The 13,220-nt window shown below is 49.0% G+C and overlaps 1 long non-coding RNA gene across 1 annotated transcript; it reads left to right on the top strand.

Annotated features, from left to right (window-relative positions):
- Nucleotides 1–5,981: 5,981 nt before the first annotated feature.
- LOC144929504 (uncharacterized) lies at nt 5,982–8,869 on the top strand. The gene is made up of 3 exons (XR_013634761.1): nt 5,982–6,541; nt 6,684–6,835; nt 8,498–8,869. It is a non-coding gene; the product is annotated as an uncharacterized LOC144929504 (long non-coding RNA).
- Nucleotides 8,870–13,220: the final 4,351 nt, after the last annotated feature.

Genomic DNA, 13,220 nt, shown 5'->3' with positions numbered 1-13,220 from the left:
GTGCTGGCTGGTAAGTTATATCTGTAGCAAAGGTTACAGTAAACCTGTTAACCATCTCTGAAGATGAAGCAAGCAGGTGTCCTTGTGCTGGAAAATACACAGTGAAAGCAGGGAACTGTTCACAAGGGGGAGAGGGGGGTGTACCTCAACTCAACAGCAGCAACAGCTGGGAGCCTGGATTGGGTGCCCTTGCTGGCCCACGGAGAGGAAATACAGGTGCAGTTGCACCAAACTGTGACACTGGTATAGCTATTTCTGTATGGGAAGGGGAATAGCGATTCTGGTATAAGGCACCTGCTTACCAGTATAACTGCCCACGCCAGGGGTTGTACCAGTGTAATTATATTGGTGTAAAAAAATCACATCCTTATCCAAAATAGTTCCAGCTGTACAAAAATTGTGTATAGGCCGAAGAGTGTTTTAAGCCACTCTAAGGAGTGTACCTCCAACTCTAACCTCTGCTTCATTGCATTTGTTTGTATGAACACCAGATGGCGCATCAGCCAAGGTCTTGGAGCTAGACCCAGGAGGCACAGCAGTGGAAAAGCCCCTGCAAAATGAATGCCATGTTTGCAAACGATGGAAGGAAAAGAGGGGAGTGAACATAAACAGAGCTGCTGGTTTGTGTTAGAAACGATTCAGGGGAATTCCAAGCTGTGCAGCCATTGGAGCTGCCGAGCCAAGAGCAACATGGACAGTGTGTCAGGAACCCAAGAACCGTTATAAAGCAACAGAATTGCAGCCACTCTCATCTTTCACATGGAGATGCAAGCTTGAACCTAATTTTATGCCAGGGCTTGTAGACTCTATGGACTGAACCTTTGTATTCAAGAAGAAAGGAGACCCCATTAAAGAGCTCACAGACTTCAGGTGAGGTTTACCCACTCCTGTGGTAGAGGTTGAGCTGGATCCCAGGGGCTCTGGAGTGGACTGTTTGCTTGGATGGCCCTATTGTAGAAAGTTGTGCGTGCTGCGCTCTCTTGTCAAATGAGTAGGTCTCAAAGTTTGGGATCCACATTTCTCATCATCCCACCAGACCTGAGTGGTGTGAACTCACTTCTTGTTTTTGACATGCAGGGAGGCAGGTGGAGGACTCATTTCTCTGAGTCTGTGTCTGTCTTTGAGGTCCCTCAGGGCTGAAGCGGGCTGTGACTATTGAAATATAATCCTGAAATACAGTCCTATATATTATAGACCGCACATTGGAGAAGAATCATCTGGGCTTTGCATAGGAGAGCGCAAAGGGGGAAAAGTCTATAGACTCTCCTTTCCCATAGGGGGTGGAAATAACATATTTCCTATACTGAGATGGGCTGTGTGCTGCTTAACATGTGCCAGAGGAGTGTACAAATGATTCACAATTGCAATACTTCATGCTGAAAAAGTAGTTATCAATAACTCACTGTCAAACAGGGAGGTTGCATCTAATGGGTCCCGTGGGGGGTCTGTCCTGAGTCTGGTCCTATTCAGTATTTTCATTAATGACTTGGATAATAGAGGGGAGAGAGCACTTATCAAATGTGTGGATGATACCAAGCTGGGAGGGCTTGCAAGCACAATGGAAGACAGGATTAGAATTCAAAATGATCTTGATAAATTGGAGAATTGGTCTGCAATCAATAAGATGACATTCAATAAAGACAAATGCAAAGTACTATACTTAGGAAGGAAAAATCCAATGCACAAATATAAAATGGGGAACAACTGGCTAGGGAGCAGTACTGCAGAAACTGATCTGGGATTTATAGCGGATCACAAATTGAATCCGAATCAACAGTGTGGTGCTGTTGCAAAAAAGGTAAATGCCATTCTGGGATGTGTGAACAGGAGTGTCATATGTAAGATAGTAGTTCTGCTCCACTCAGCACTGGTGAGGAATACTCTGGAGTACTGTGCCCAGTTTTGGCCATCACACTTTAGTAGAGAAGTGAGCAAATTGGAGTCCAGAGGAGAGTAACAACAACGATAAGAGGTTTGGAAAACATGACCTATGAGGAAGGGTTGAAGGAAGTGGGCATGTTTAGTCTAGAGAAGAGAAGGCTGCAGGGGGACATGACCACAGTCTTCAAATATGTAAAAGGTTGTTATCAAGAGGAAGGTGATCAGCTGCTATCCACCAGACAAGAAGTAATCAGCTGAGTTTGCAGCAAGGGAGATTTAGGTTAGATATTAGGAAAAACTTCCTAACTCTAAGGATTGTTGAGTGCTGGAATGGAGGTTGTGAAATCCCTGTTATCGAAAGTTTTTAAGACCAGGTTAAACACCTGTCAGGGCTGGACTAGGTGTACTCAATCCTGCCTCAGCATGAGGGGAAGGAGTGGATGGCCTCTTGAGGTGCCTTCCAGCCCCTCAATGGTGCTCTGCTGTTATCCCATTAGCTCTTACGTGCTAAATAGGATCAAGATGGGTCAGTACTTGTCTGAGACACTTCCCAAGAACCGCCAAGGCATTGCAGTACTAATGATGATGGCACTCTTTTCTTCTAATCTGCATGGAGCTGGTGCCCCAAGACGATGTCGGAGGGACTGTCTTTTGGCTGTTAACCTGTCCAGTGGTTCTCATTAAAGAACTCCTGACTTTTTCGCAAAAGTAAAGGTGTTCATGGGTGTGGGTGTTTTACCTCTGTTCTTCTGGCCAAATTCAGAGCCTGGTAATTGCACTTTTCCTTCCTAAGCTCCCCATGAAGTTTCAGCCTGAAGCAGGATTCTTTCCCCAGCCAAATGCATTGAGGTGTTGTGGGCTATTAAGCAGCTGATGTGTTTCATCCCAGAAGTGGCTGCATTTCAGTTGGTGGATAAAGTGATGTCTCTGTGGAAGCTGGACACTAGTTGAAGATTATCAGGTATGTTCGGTTTCTTTGAGGTGAGAGGCACAAGACAAATGCACGCTATTTGTGTCACCACTGGTACAATGTATTGGCAACATCATGAAACTGGCCACAAGTTAGAAAAGAAGCAGCCCCTCCCTTTTCCTTAAAATGTGCCCCTGACTTCAGGGAAGTTTAGAGCTTCCCCTTTCTGCTGTTACCCCTCACACATCCATGCGTGCAGACTCATCCACACACACCCGCCCTCTTTGCCTGCCAGCTCATGAGTAGGCTGATGTCTGTTTGTTTTGAGAGCATCTTCCCAGAGGAGGTCAGGTTAGAGCCCCCTTTAAAGTCACAGAGGAGGCAGCTGCAGGGAGAGACTGCACCTCTGACGCACATCAGGCTCTCTGAAGGAGCTGGATAACAGTGTGCTTTATCCAAACACAGAGCCAGGCTGCGCTTTGCCAATGCATCAGGAACTGTGCGGCGGGCTGACTCACTGGGACATATCTGGCCGTTCTCTGATTTGTGGGTAGTAGTAACACCTAACACTGTGCAAACATTGCTTAATCCTCACAACACCCCAGTGAGTTGGGGGTGGGGATCATTATCCCCATGCTACAGCTGGAGAAACTGAGGCACAGAAATGGGAAGTGATTTGCCTAAGATCCTTATTCTGTTTTTCTATCTCCAAGTTATAGCAGGGAGAAGAGAGCGTTCTCTCTCCTTGCAACAAAGACCAAATCCTGCAGCCTTTAGTCAGGCAAAAACTCCAGCCAAGATTGGTCTGGGTGAGGACTGCAGGACTGGGTCGTAGATGAGAACCGCAAAGTCTCCACACCACTCTGCCGGGTGTAGTGCTGCTTGTTGTGTCAGGCGGGGTGCGGGGGCAGGAGAGAGGGAGTCCATGTGCCTGTGATGCATGGGAGGGATGGGGACAGGGTCCTGCTGGGAAAAAATGTAGAGGTTTGTGGATGAACCTGCCTGGATCAAGTGATTTCTTTGATCACATCTTAATCCTCTGTAGGGGGACGAGTGTGACTTTTGAATGGATTCTGGAGTCACTAATGATTTCTCATACATCTGGAAAAGTTTTAGATCTTGGATGTTTTTATGGTCAGATGCTGTCTCCGGACAATGTAACCAGGTGAGGGGAACCGCCTACCATACAAGAATATGAAAGGGGATCTGAATTTAGGGGCCATCCCTGCTGTCCCGAGTAAAGTTGGCAGGACCAGATCCCTTATCTAGTTGTTACATTCTGGACCGGACTCTTATTTACACTACAGCTGCTTGACGTTGCTCTGCTGCTGTGAAGACCCTGTACTCTGCTAGCATGGTGTAAAGACTCCTTAGTGTACCTGAGAATCAGCCCTTCTCTTTAGTGGCTGTGTGAGCCCCTTGAGCTCATGGACAGACAGAATGGGCAGGTCTATGACACACACAATCATTTTTCTCCCCCTATGTCCCCCGGTCATATTCCAGTATTTAACAAATAAAATAATGTGCCTTTCAGAGTCCAGGCAGAAGGAGTGAAAGCTGCTCCCATAGCCCATCTGGCTGGCTTCAAATCTGAATTGAACGGACAGTAATTGGACGTTTGAGACAGGAGCAGTGATTGGCTTCATGTCCCGATTGTCCTGCCAGGCTATCTATCCTCCATTGTGACTGGAGCTCCCCATATCTCTGGCCACCCTGGGAACAGGTGCTGTCACATTTAACCTTGTAAGCAGGACAGGCGCCTTTAGATTTTGCAGCGTGCCCTGCGTTGGTCCAGCCTGGGGTTTGTATTTGTTTCTAAGAGGCCAACCTATCAGAAGGAATAAGAAGCAGGAGCAGTGCTAGTCCAACATCACTGTGTGTGGTGTGTGCCCAGGCCAGAGAGGATATGAGTTTGTTGCAGCCCACCTCAAGTCTGGGTCTTTAGCTCATGCCGGAGAGACTCGTGTTTTGCCGCCAAGGTCCCCAGTTCAATCCCTGCCAGGAACCAAGCGTGTGGCTCGTGTACACTCACCAACACATCATCTCTAGAGACCTGGGTTCAAATTCAGAAGGGGAAAAACCTTTGAGTGAGTTGGGCATCTTCCAGTCTAGTCTCAGTGGCCATTTATCTGCATCATAAAACCGCTGTATAATCTGGCACCACTGAGCATGAGAGGCCAAGGACTGGGTGAGTCAGCACAGCTATGTGGGAACCTAGAATTAGGACAGTTTCAGCTGCTTTAGGTCAAGGCTGAGGAGCATTGCGAGGGTTTCAGTGGAGGCTCAGGGCTATCACAGCATGGGGGTCTGTAGGTCCAGCTTTAATGTGTGGGCAAGAGATCATCTGCCTGACTGTTTGGAAAATGGCTGCACTTCCCTCCCACACCATATTCATGTTCAACCCTGGTGTTTGCTATTTGTTGTTCTGCTGTTTCAAAAGTTTCACCAATCCAATCAGGGAGCAGAGACAATACCATGTGACTTAGGTGACCGCTCACAACAAGTTATGAAGAGTAAAGAGTCGGAAAGGATGGCTCACAATTGACCCGCATGCTGAAATCTGTTATATCAAATCCTGTTATCCCAGGAACCAGGCTAACTGCATCTCCGATTCCCTCCTGATCTCTCTGGGTGCATCCTCTCCAGGCTTCTGGCCATCAGTCTCGAGCCAGAATCACCCAGCGTTGAAGTCCTCTGAGTAACAACCACAGCAAGCATGATATGTCCTGCAAGTCTGTTCCCTCTGGGGTAATGACTGTACTAATCAGTGTCCAAACAGCTTCCTCCAAGCCAAGCCTCATTTATTTAGAACAAAAGTATCTGAGAGAAAACAGACCTTAAAACCAACAAAACAGACTGTGGGCACAGCTCGCTTTTCCAAAGGGTTTCTATTCCCTGGCTTTGGGAGGGGCCTACTGCTTAGACTCCCTCCACAGGGTCCCTCTCTTTGTGTCAGCCTGTCTCTCTAGACAGTTTCTGACAGTGACCCCCTTTCCCTCCCCCCCTTTCCCCGAAAAGGACTTTTAAATTCTGACGTGTTCTTTTGATCACCAGGCTCCTCTTAAGGAGGCTTGAGAGATGAGACGGGATCCTGGAAGCTAACCATTTGCCCCACTCTCTTTCAAGAATGTGCTAGGGTCTCCCTATTGTATTGCTTTCCAGTTTGCTCTTCCCACAGCCCCGTTACTTTGGATCAATACAGTCATACAGGAAATCCTAGTAATCCTACACTGGCTTTATTGTATTGGCCAGGCTACTCACAATAGTCAGACTCTTAATACACATCTGTGTTCATGGGCTAATACACAGCAGTCCTACAACTGCCCCACTCATTGAAAGTGTCTGGATGAGGAATGATAAGGACTGGATCACAGATGAACAGCAAAAAGGGATGGGGAATTTGTGTTAAATGAATAATTGGGCATGCTGATCTGCAGCCTTTCCCTTCGGCAGGGCCTGTGTCCTGAGACCCTTGTTCCCAGTGAGCTCGGCGGCATGGCTCTGTGCTACGGCTCCAGGGTAGCGTGAACTGGGCCCATCTTCATGGTCCACTTGCCTGTGTTAGAGGGGGAAAGGACTGAAAGGCAAAGGAGGAGAGAGAGAGAGTGTATGTGTGGTAAAACAAGAGACCCTTATGCTTTCTGTCTCCCTAGGTTCAGCCTCTCTGTCCAGCATCTATCATCTGGTAGGGCCCCTTCTCCTGCAAAGAGGACCCCTCCCACCCTAAATAATGAGGAGTCAATCAGTAAGGTAAAATCAAATAAAGTGTGTTGAAGGGTTTATAACAAAGAGTGGGACAAATAAGAAGGGGAATAAACAGCAAAATGGGACAATACAGTGATTACCCCCAAACTCAACCCTATAAAACAGATATAAAAAACCTTCTTCTCAGATCAAAGTGATGACAGGTGCTTGGGACCTCAATCCTCTGGCTAATGGCAAGCCTTTGGAGAGGAGCTCAAAGGAGTCCCTTGATGTTCCTTCGGGACCACGGGATACAGCAGATGATGCGTCCAGGAGAACAGTGGCGGATGATGACAAAGGGTAAGTGTTGTACTGTATCTTCTCCTTCTCTTGTGTCGAGCCCTTTTATCACTAAGATGGATAAATGCCTGCAGGTAAGACCCATGGACTGTGACCGTCCCTGGCTGCCACTCAGACGGACAGCGCTGAGGCCATGTTTGGGGCAGTCTTTTATACACTTGCCCGGGAAACCCCTTAGAAAAACCAGTTCTGCCTGGAAGTTGTTTACAACTTCAGGAGAAATAAAAGAGCGGGAAAATTAATCTATAGCTCACGTGGGCATAAAACTCCCTTTTGGAACCAACATGGATTCCTGTAGTCACAAAACATATGAAAGTGAACCCAACCTAACACCTGTCAAAGCGCTGACCTGAAAGGGAGCTGGCACCCAATCCGTGGCACTGTAGTCCCTACACTTTCGCAGCCTGGAAGCCCCAGGGCCAGAGTGACTCAGCAGGTCAGAAACAAGCTGGACTGGCAGGCTCAGGTCCCCAGATTATCCAGCCATAAAAAGAGGATCCCAGAACAGCCACACTTTTGGAGGCAGGATATCCTGGATGCTTTGCAAACCCAGCTCTCTCTCTCTCTCTCTAATGAGGCAAACCTTTTCTGCACGTTGTTGTGATCTTTGGCACAAGCCAACAATCCCCAATTTTTCCAGTGAACCCAATGGAGATCTTCTCCTGGCTTTACTTTTAAAGTGAATTTTTATGCTGGTGAGCTGGCAGTCCTGCAAACTGAATCCTCTAATTATAGCCCCAGACAGGCAGCTCAGTGCAAACTTCACGTGCACGCTGTTCAGCTAATTAGCTTCCCTCACCAATGAGCCTCAACTCTGACTTCTCAAGGAGGGGAGCTAATTCTCCATGGCTTGTTCCATCTTTGGCCTCCCTGCTGAGGCTGCTGACAAGTCATCCAGCTGCAACAGTGTTTTCTGTGACGTGGGCACCTCCATAATAGAAAATGGACTGATCTCTAGTTACCCACTGATCACCAGTCACCATACTGTCTAGGCCTAGCTCATTCCAGGTCACTGGACAACCACCAGCCACCACCATCTGGGGTGGATCTTAGCCAGTGATCTAGAAGTGATAGGTCCCCACAGGCTGCTAGCAATCCCCTGAGCAACCCAGTCCCTTCCACCAAGTTTTTATTAACAGCTGCATGGGGTTTGTCTGGGGGAATGTACGTGTCTTCTGCCGGACAAATGGAGCTCTCTTGAATGTACGAGCCGCAGGTGAGCGAGTGCTTAGCAGAATGCGTAATGGGTTATTGCGGATCAATCTGAATGAATACGATTATTTGTATTGTGGTAGCATCCAGGAGCCACAGTCATAGACCAGCGCTAGATGCTGTGCAAACGCAGGACAAAGAGACAGGCCCTGCCCTCAGGAGCGAACAAGCTACAGAGGGGGAGGTGGGTGGGGCCAGATCCTCAACTGGTGTAAATGACCCAGCTCCAAACCCCTGAGCTGATTTACACCAGTGGAGGCTCTGGCTGTGGGTGTTAACCACTAGCAATGCAGCCCTTCCCCAGCTGTCTTGAGATGGAAACACATGCTGCTGCACCCAAGCATCACTGAGCCTGTTGCTCCAGCTGGGGTAGGATTTCTCAGCTGCGAGCAGAAGTGAAAGATGAGAAAGAGAAGGCTCCGTGTGTTTGAAGCCATTTCCCTCCAACAGCACCTGGACAGGTGATGGGATCGGCTGTCCGGCACCTCTCACTTCTTCCCAGAGCAGCCCAGAAAGGTAAGCCTTTTGCAGTGGAGTGCTAGGTGAGCAAGGTGAGGGATGGAGTGGGTGCGCTTGGGGTCACAGCCCTTCTCTTTGTTTCTCCGCTCCCTGTGTTGGGTGGAATCCTGTTAGTTGGAGCAGTCCGACCAGCAGCACCTGTTTTGACCTTTAATCTCCATACCCAGCACCATCAAACAGTGAGCTTCCCACCCAGGAAATGAGTGCAGAAGGCAGCATTACGATTTTGCAAGTGCTGAACAAACACCGCTAGGCATTTTAGGTCACGCGGAGTCTGTCATTTCCACCAGCCGCTATGTTCTTTACCTGCAGCTCCAGGTGGGGTGAATGGCTTTTTTAGTTGGGGGGGGGGTGGAGGTGGGGGGAAATCCAAGAAATCTCTTCAAATCCAGGAGCCATGACTCTGACTGGCTTTAGGGACAGCAGTGTTTGATCCGGAGCCGGATGCTCACTGCTTGCTCAGACCTAATTCCACTATATAAACAATCTCCAGGCTCTCATAATCTTTGACGTCAGAATCCCAGAGGTTCAGGGGGAGTTTGTTTTTCCCCAGGTGTGATTTGGAAGGGGAAAGCAGCTGCTAAGCAGTAGAAGTTCAGTGTAGGGGTATGTACGTTGGTGTGGGAAAATATGCATGCATGTATCTGTACTTGTTATGTCTATGCCTAAGAAAAAAGAGGCATATCTGTATTTTCCATTGAATGCATCCGATGAAGTGAGCTGTAGCTCACGAAAGCTTATGCTCAAATAAATTGGTTAGTCTCTAAGGTGCCACAAGTCCTCCTTTTCTTATATCTGTGTAGTTCTGCACGCATGCGGGTGTTTGTGCAGTTGTGTGTGTGTGCGCAGAGAGGGTTGCATGTGAGTTTGCATGTGGGTTTATGTGACTCGGTGTATCTGAGCCTGGGGGATGTGTGGGTGCAGGACAATGACTGGATGTTGGGGTATACGTGTGACTGCCTGTGTCAGTGGGTGACCTATATGCGGATATCTGTGGGTTTGTGGGGCTACGTGTTTATGTGTGTGTTCATGTGGCTTTGCGTATGCAGATGTATGGTTGTTTTGTTCACTTGTAGATACTAGGTTATGTGTGTGTTTGTGTGGCTAGATGTGTATGGGTGCATATATGTATTTGTGGTTGTGTGTGTGGGGTGCTTGTGTAGCTGTGAGGTGGGGGGTGTTTATGTGGCTGGGTGTGGTTATTTCTCTAGGCTGGGCTGTTGAACAGCTCCATGTACACCAGGTCTATGTGACTTGGAAAATATTGTCTGTTTTTCTTTTGTTCCTGGAGGAAACCATTTCTCCAAAATCTCAGCCACTCCAGCTCTCTGTTGCCTCTTAAAAAAAAACATCCCCAGTTCTCATGGGTGCAGCAGCCCCATTTGCATAACACTGGGAGAAGTGAAAGGAAAAAATGGCCCAAGCTGAGTAACGATTTGTGGGCGGGTTTCTGGAGGTACTGAGCTCCTGCAGCCCCTCTGGATTTCAGTGGGCTTTGGGGGTGCTCACACCTCCACCTCTCAGGCCATTGGTAGGTCAGCCTTCCTCCATCTCTGGAGCCACAAAGGTGTCTGCCTCTCTCCATTACCGGGAACACCGCCGGTTGCTCTTGCCCAGTCCAGTGCACACCGTGAATGCAGTCAAGGGAGTTGGACGGGTTTAAATCTGGCGGGGATCAGAATTAGGCTCTGTGTTACCTTCACAGCTGGGCTCTGGGATGTTATTGTGTCTGCTCAGATGCTCCTGGAAATTTCTTTTTAGGCTGTCATCCCCGCCCCACTGGCCACATGCGATAAAAGCAAAGCCGTGCGTCAGCAACCATCTGTGAGCCGGGCACCTTCCCCGATGCTCCTCTTTGCTTTCCCACGGCGGGGTTGCATGGACGCCTCACCCACAGAAAGTGCCCCGGATCCTGCAGAAATTTGTGGGCGCACAGATGGCTCAGTACGTCCCACGGTGGTGCCACGCGCAGTGAGCTGCTGCTGATCACAAGTTTGTGAAGCTTTTGGAAGCCAGGGTGCAGCTCCTGGGTGAATGAAAATCAGTAGCGCTTTGCCCTTCTAGATCACCTTTCTTCTGAGGATCTCAAAGCACTTTACAGACAGGAATGAGTTCACCCTCCCAATGCCCTTCGAGGGAGGTAAGTAATTATGACCTTCCACGGGGCAGGTGGGGAAACTAAGGCGCGGGGCGGGAACTGGCACAAGCATATGCAGTGAGTCAGTGGTAGGGCAGAGCTAAAGAAACCAGGAGCACTGACTCCAAGTGCTGCTGCTCTATCCACTAGATCACATTGCCACAATAGCCTACAGCACGTTGTTCAGCAGACTGTGTTTACACCATGGCAGAGCAGGGCCTTGCCGTCACAGGCATTCGTTGTAGATACCGTCTGAGATTTTCTAAGCCACTTGGAGGAATTGGGCTATCCGGCTCCCATTCATAATAATGACTGGGTTGGGTTTGTGGGTCAGTGTGAGAGAGATGTTGGCGTAAGGAGGCTGCATGAATCCATCCACACGTGCGAAGCTGTCACATTCCTTTTCCTTTCCTTTGGAATTGATGCCTTCTAGCCTGGCCTGGATACCCATCCCACAGCCCTTGCATTTCGGGGCCTTTGCAGAGCCCGTTAATGAGTTGAGGTAGAAATTGTGTGATGCTGAGGAGGGTGGTTCATATTGCAGGGAAAGGCGATACGGCGCATCTCAGGTATCTAGTGGTGTCATCCGCGTCCAGATGCAAATAAATAATGAAGCTACCGGCGGGCCATGCACATTTGTATTGGCTGGTGTTTGAATGAAACATACCCCCTGCTGCAGTAACTGAAACAAAACCCCACCTCACCAACAGGGTCAGGTGGAAGCAAGTGTGGTGGATTAACAAACTGACCTTTCACCCCTAGTTGCAGCAGAACACGGCTAGGTTTGCTCCTTCCTCATGCATAATCCTCAGCAAAATTTCCAGCTGGGCTGTGATTTCAGGGTCTGCATTGGGTGTTCAAAGCTGAATCAACACAGCTTGAGGATGAAATATCAGGTTGCATCTGCCGTGCTAGCAGTGAGATTCCGTTTGAACGGGGAAACTAAGCATCCATGATACAGAAGTCATTTGTGGTCTAGTGGTTAGACAAAGGGGCTGGGAGTCTGGAACCCTGGGCTCTGTTTCCTGTGCTGTTCCTGCCACTCCCTGAGGCTGTGTCTACACTGCATTGTAGTCTGGGGTCTCTGGGACCCGGGATTGTGACTCAGTGTATCCCAGCCCATGCTTGAGCGCATATGCGCCGGCTTTCTCATTTCCCCGAGGGTGCTTGACCTCCACTCTGCCCCAGACCCCACCCCCACTCCACTCTGTCCCCCATGGCCCCATCCCTGCCCCACCTCTTCCCACCCTGTTCCGTCCCCTCTCCCAAGTGTGCCCCGCCTTTGCTCTGCCCCCTTACCTCCAGTGCCTCTTGCACACCTCTGAACAGCTGATCTGTGGCAGGCAGGAGGCGCTGGGAGGTAGGGGGAGAAGCTGATTGGCGGGGCCCACCGGTGGGTGCTGAGCACCCACTTTTTTTTCCCCGTGTGTGCTCCAGCCCCGGACTCCTCCACAGAGTCGGTGCCGATGCTTGAGCATCCAAGCTGTATTGTGAACTTGGTTTTACAGTTTCTGGGCCTGGGTCTCACAGCTGTGCTAATGCATCCACACTGCACTATGCCAACCTTCTGACTTGCGTCTGTGGCATGAGTTAAGTCTACACTGCAAAATGACAGGGCTTGGACCCACCGCCCTAGCAGGGTCCTAGGACCTGGATCCTGAGTGGTTACTTGACCCAAGACAGACTGATTTGTTTGTGGACATAAGAGGGGCTTGGGTGCAAACCTGAGTCAGAGCCCAGGCTTTGTGTGCGCTACCCTGAGCGACTTTGGGTAAGTCACTTAAGCTGTCCATGCCTTGGTTTCCCATCTGTAAAATGGAGATAACTACCAGATTTAGATCCTACTAAATTCATATCCTGCTTGGAAATTGTGGCTTCTAAATCTAGATCAGGATCGTAAACTTGAGAATCCATTTCCATTTGGCTTTGGTAGACCTCAAGCCTGGCACATTCTATTCTCTTGGCCATCCTAGAAGCAGCAAGAGAAGAATAACTTTCAATAAAGATTCTTTATTGTTTGCATAGCTCAGGGTCCTGTTAGAGAGAGAGAGAGAGAAATGGGGTGATATCTAGAAGTCAATGCGAGTTTTGCCATTAACCTCAATTGGGCCATGATTTCACCCTCAGTATTTAATGTATGGATGCTTTTAAAGCACCTTGGAACCAGAACCTTTGACCTGAAAAGGGGGACCCCAGACCAGAACTGCTCCTGGCTTGGGGTGTGCAAGGCTAAATGCCATGGGTTTTGGTGTGTCTCTTGTTGCCGAGGGAGAGTCCATGTGGCTCACTAAGAACTCAGTTTTGCAGAACTGCCGTTGATGCCTCTGTATGTTTTAATTAGCTGTGCAAGATGGGTTTCCAGAAGAGGCAAGAGGAAGTGACTATCTGCTGCTATGTGCTTCCGCCTGAAACTGTTTCCCTGATTTGTTCTGACAGGCTGAGTCTGTTTCCCTGCCTAATGTAACGAAGGCTGCTCAGAGGCAGACTGTGTGCTGGGAACTGAGCAAGGGGCCCTGA

The sequence above is a fragment of the Lepidochelys kempii genome, chromosome 16 (assembly GCF_965140285.1).
Source record: "Lepidochelys kempii isolate rLepKem1 chromosome 16, rLepKem1.hap1, whole genome shotgun sequence".
In the NCBI taxonomy this organism is placed as follows: domain Eukaryota; kingdom Metazoa; phylum Chordata; order Testudines; family Cheloniidae; genus Lepidochelys; species Lepidochelys kempii.
Note: the sequence above shows the minus strand (reverse complement) of the source record. Positions and strands in the feature narration are given on the sequence as shown.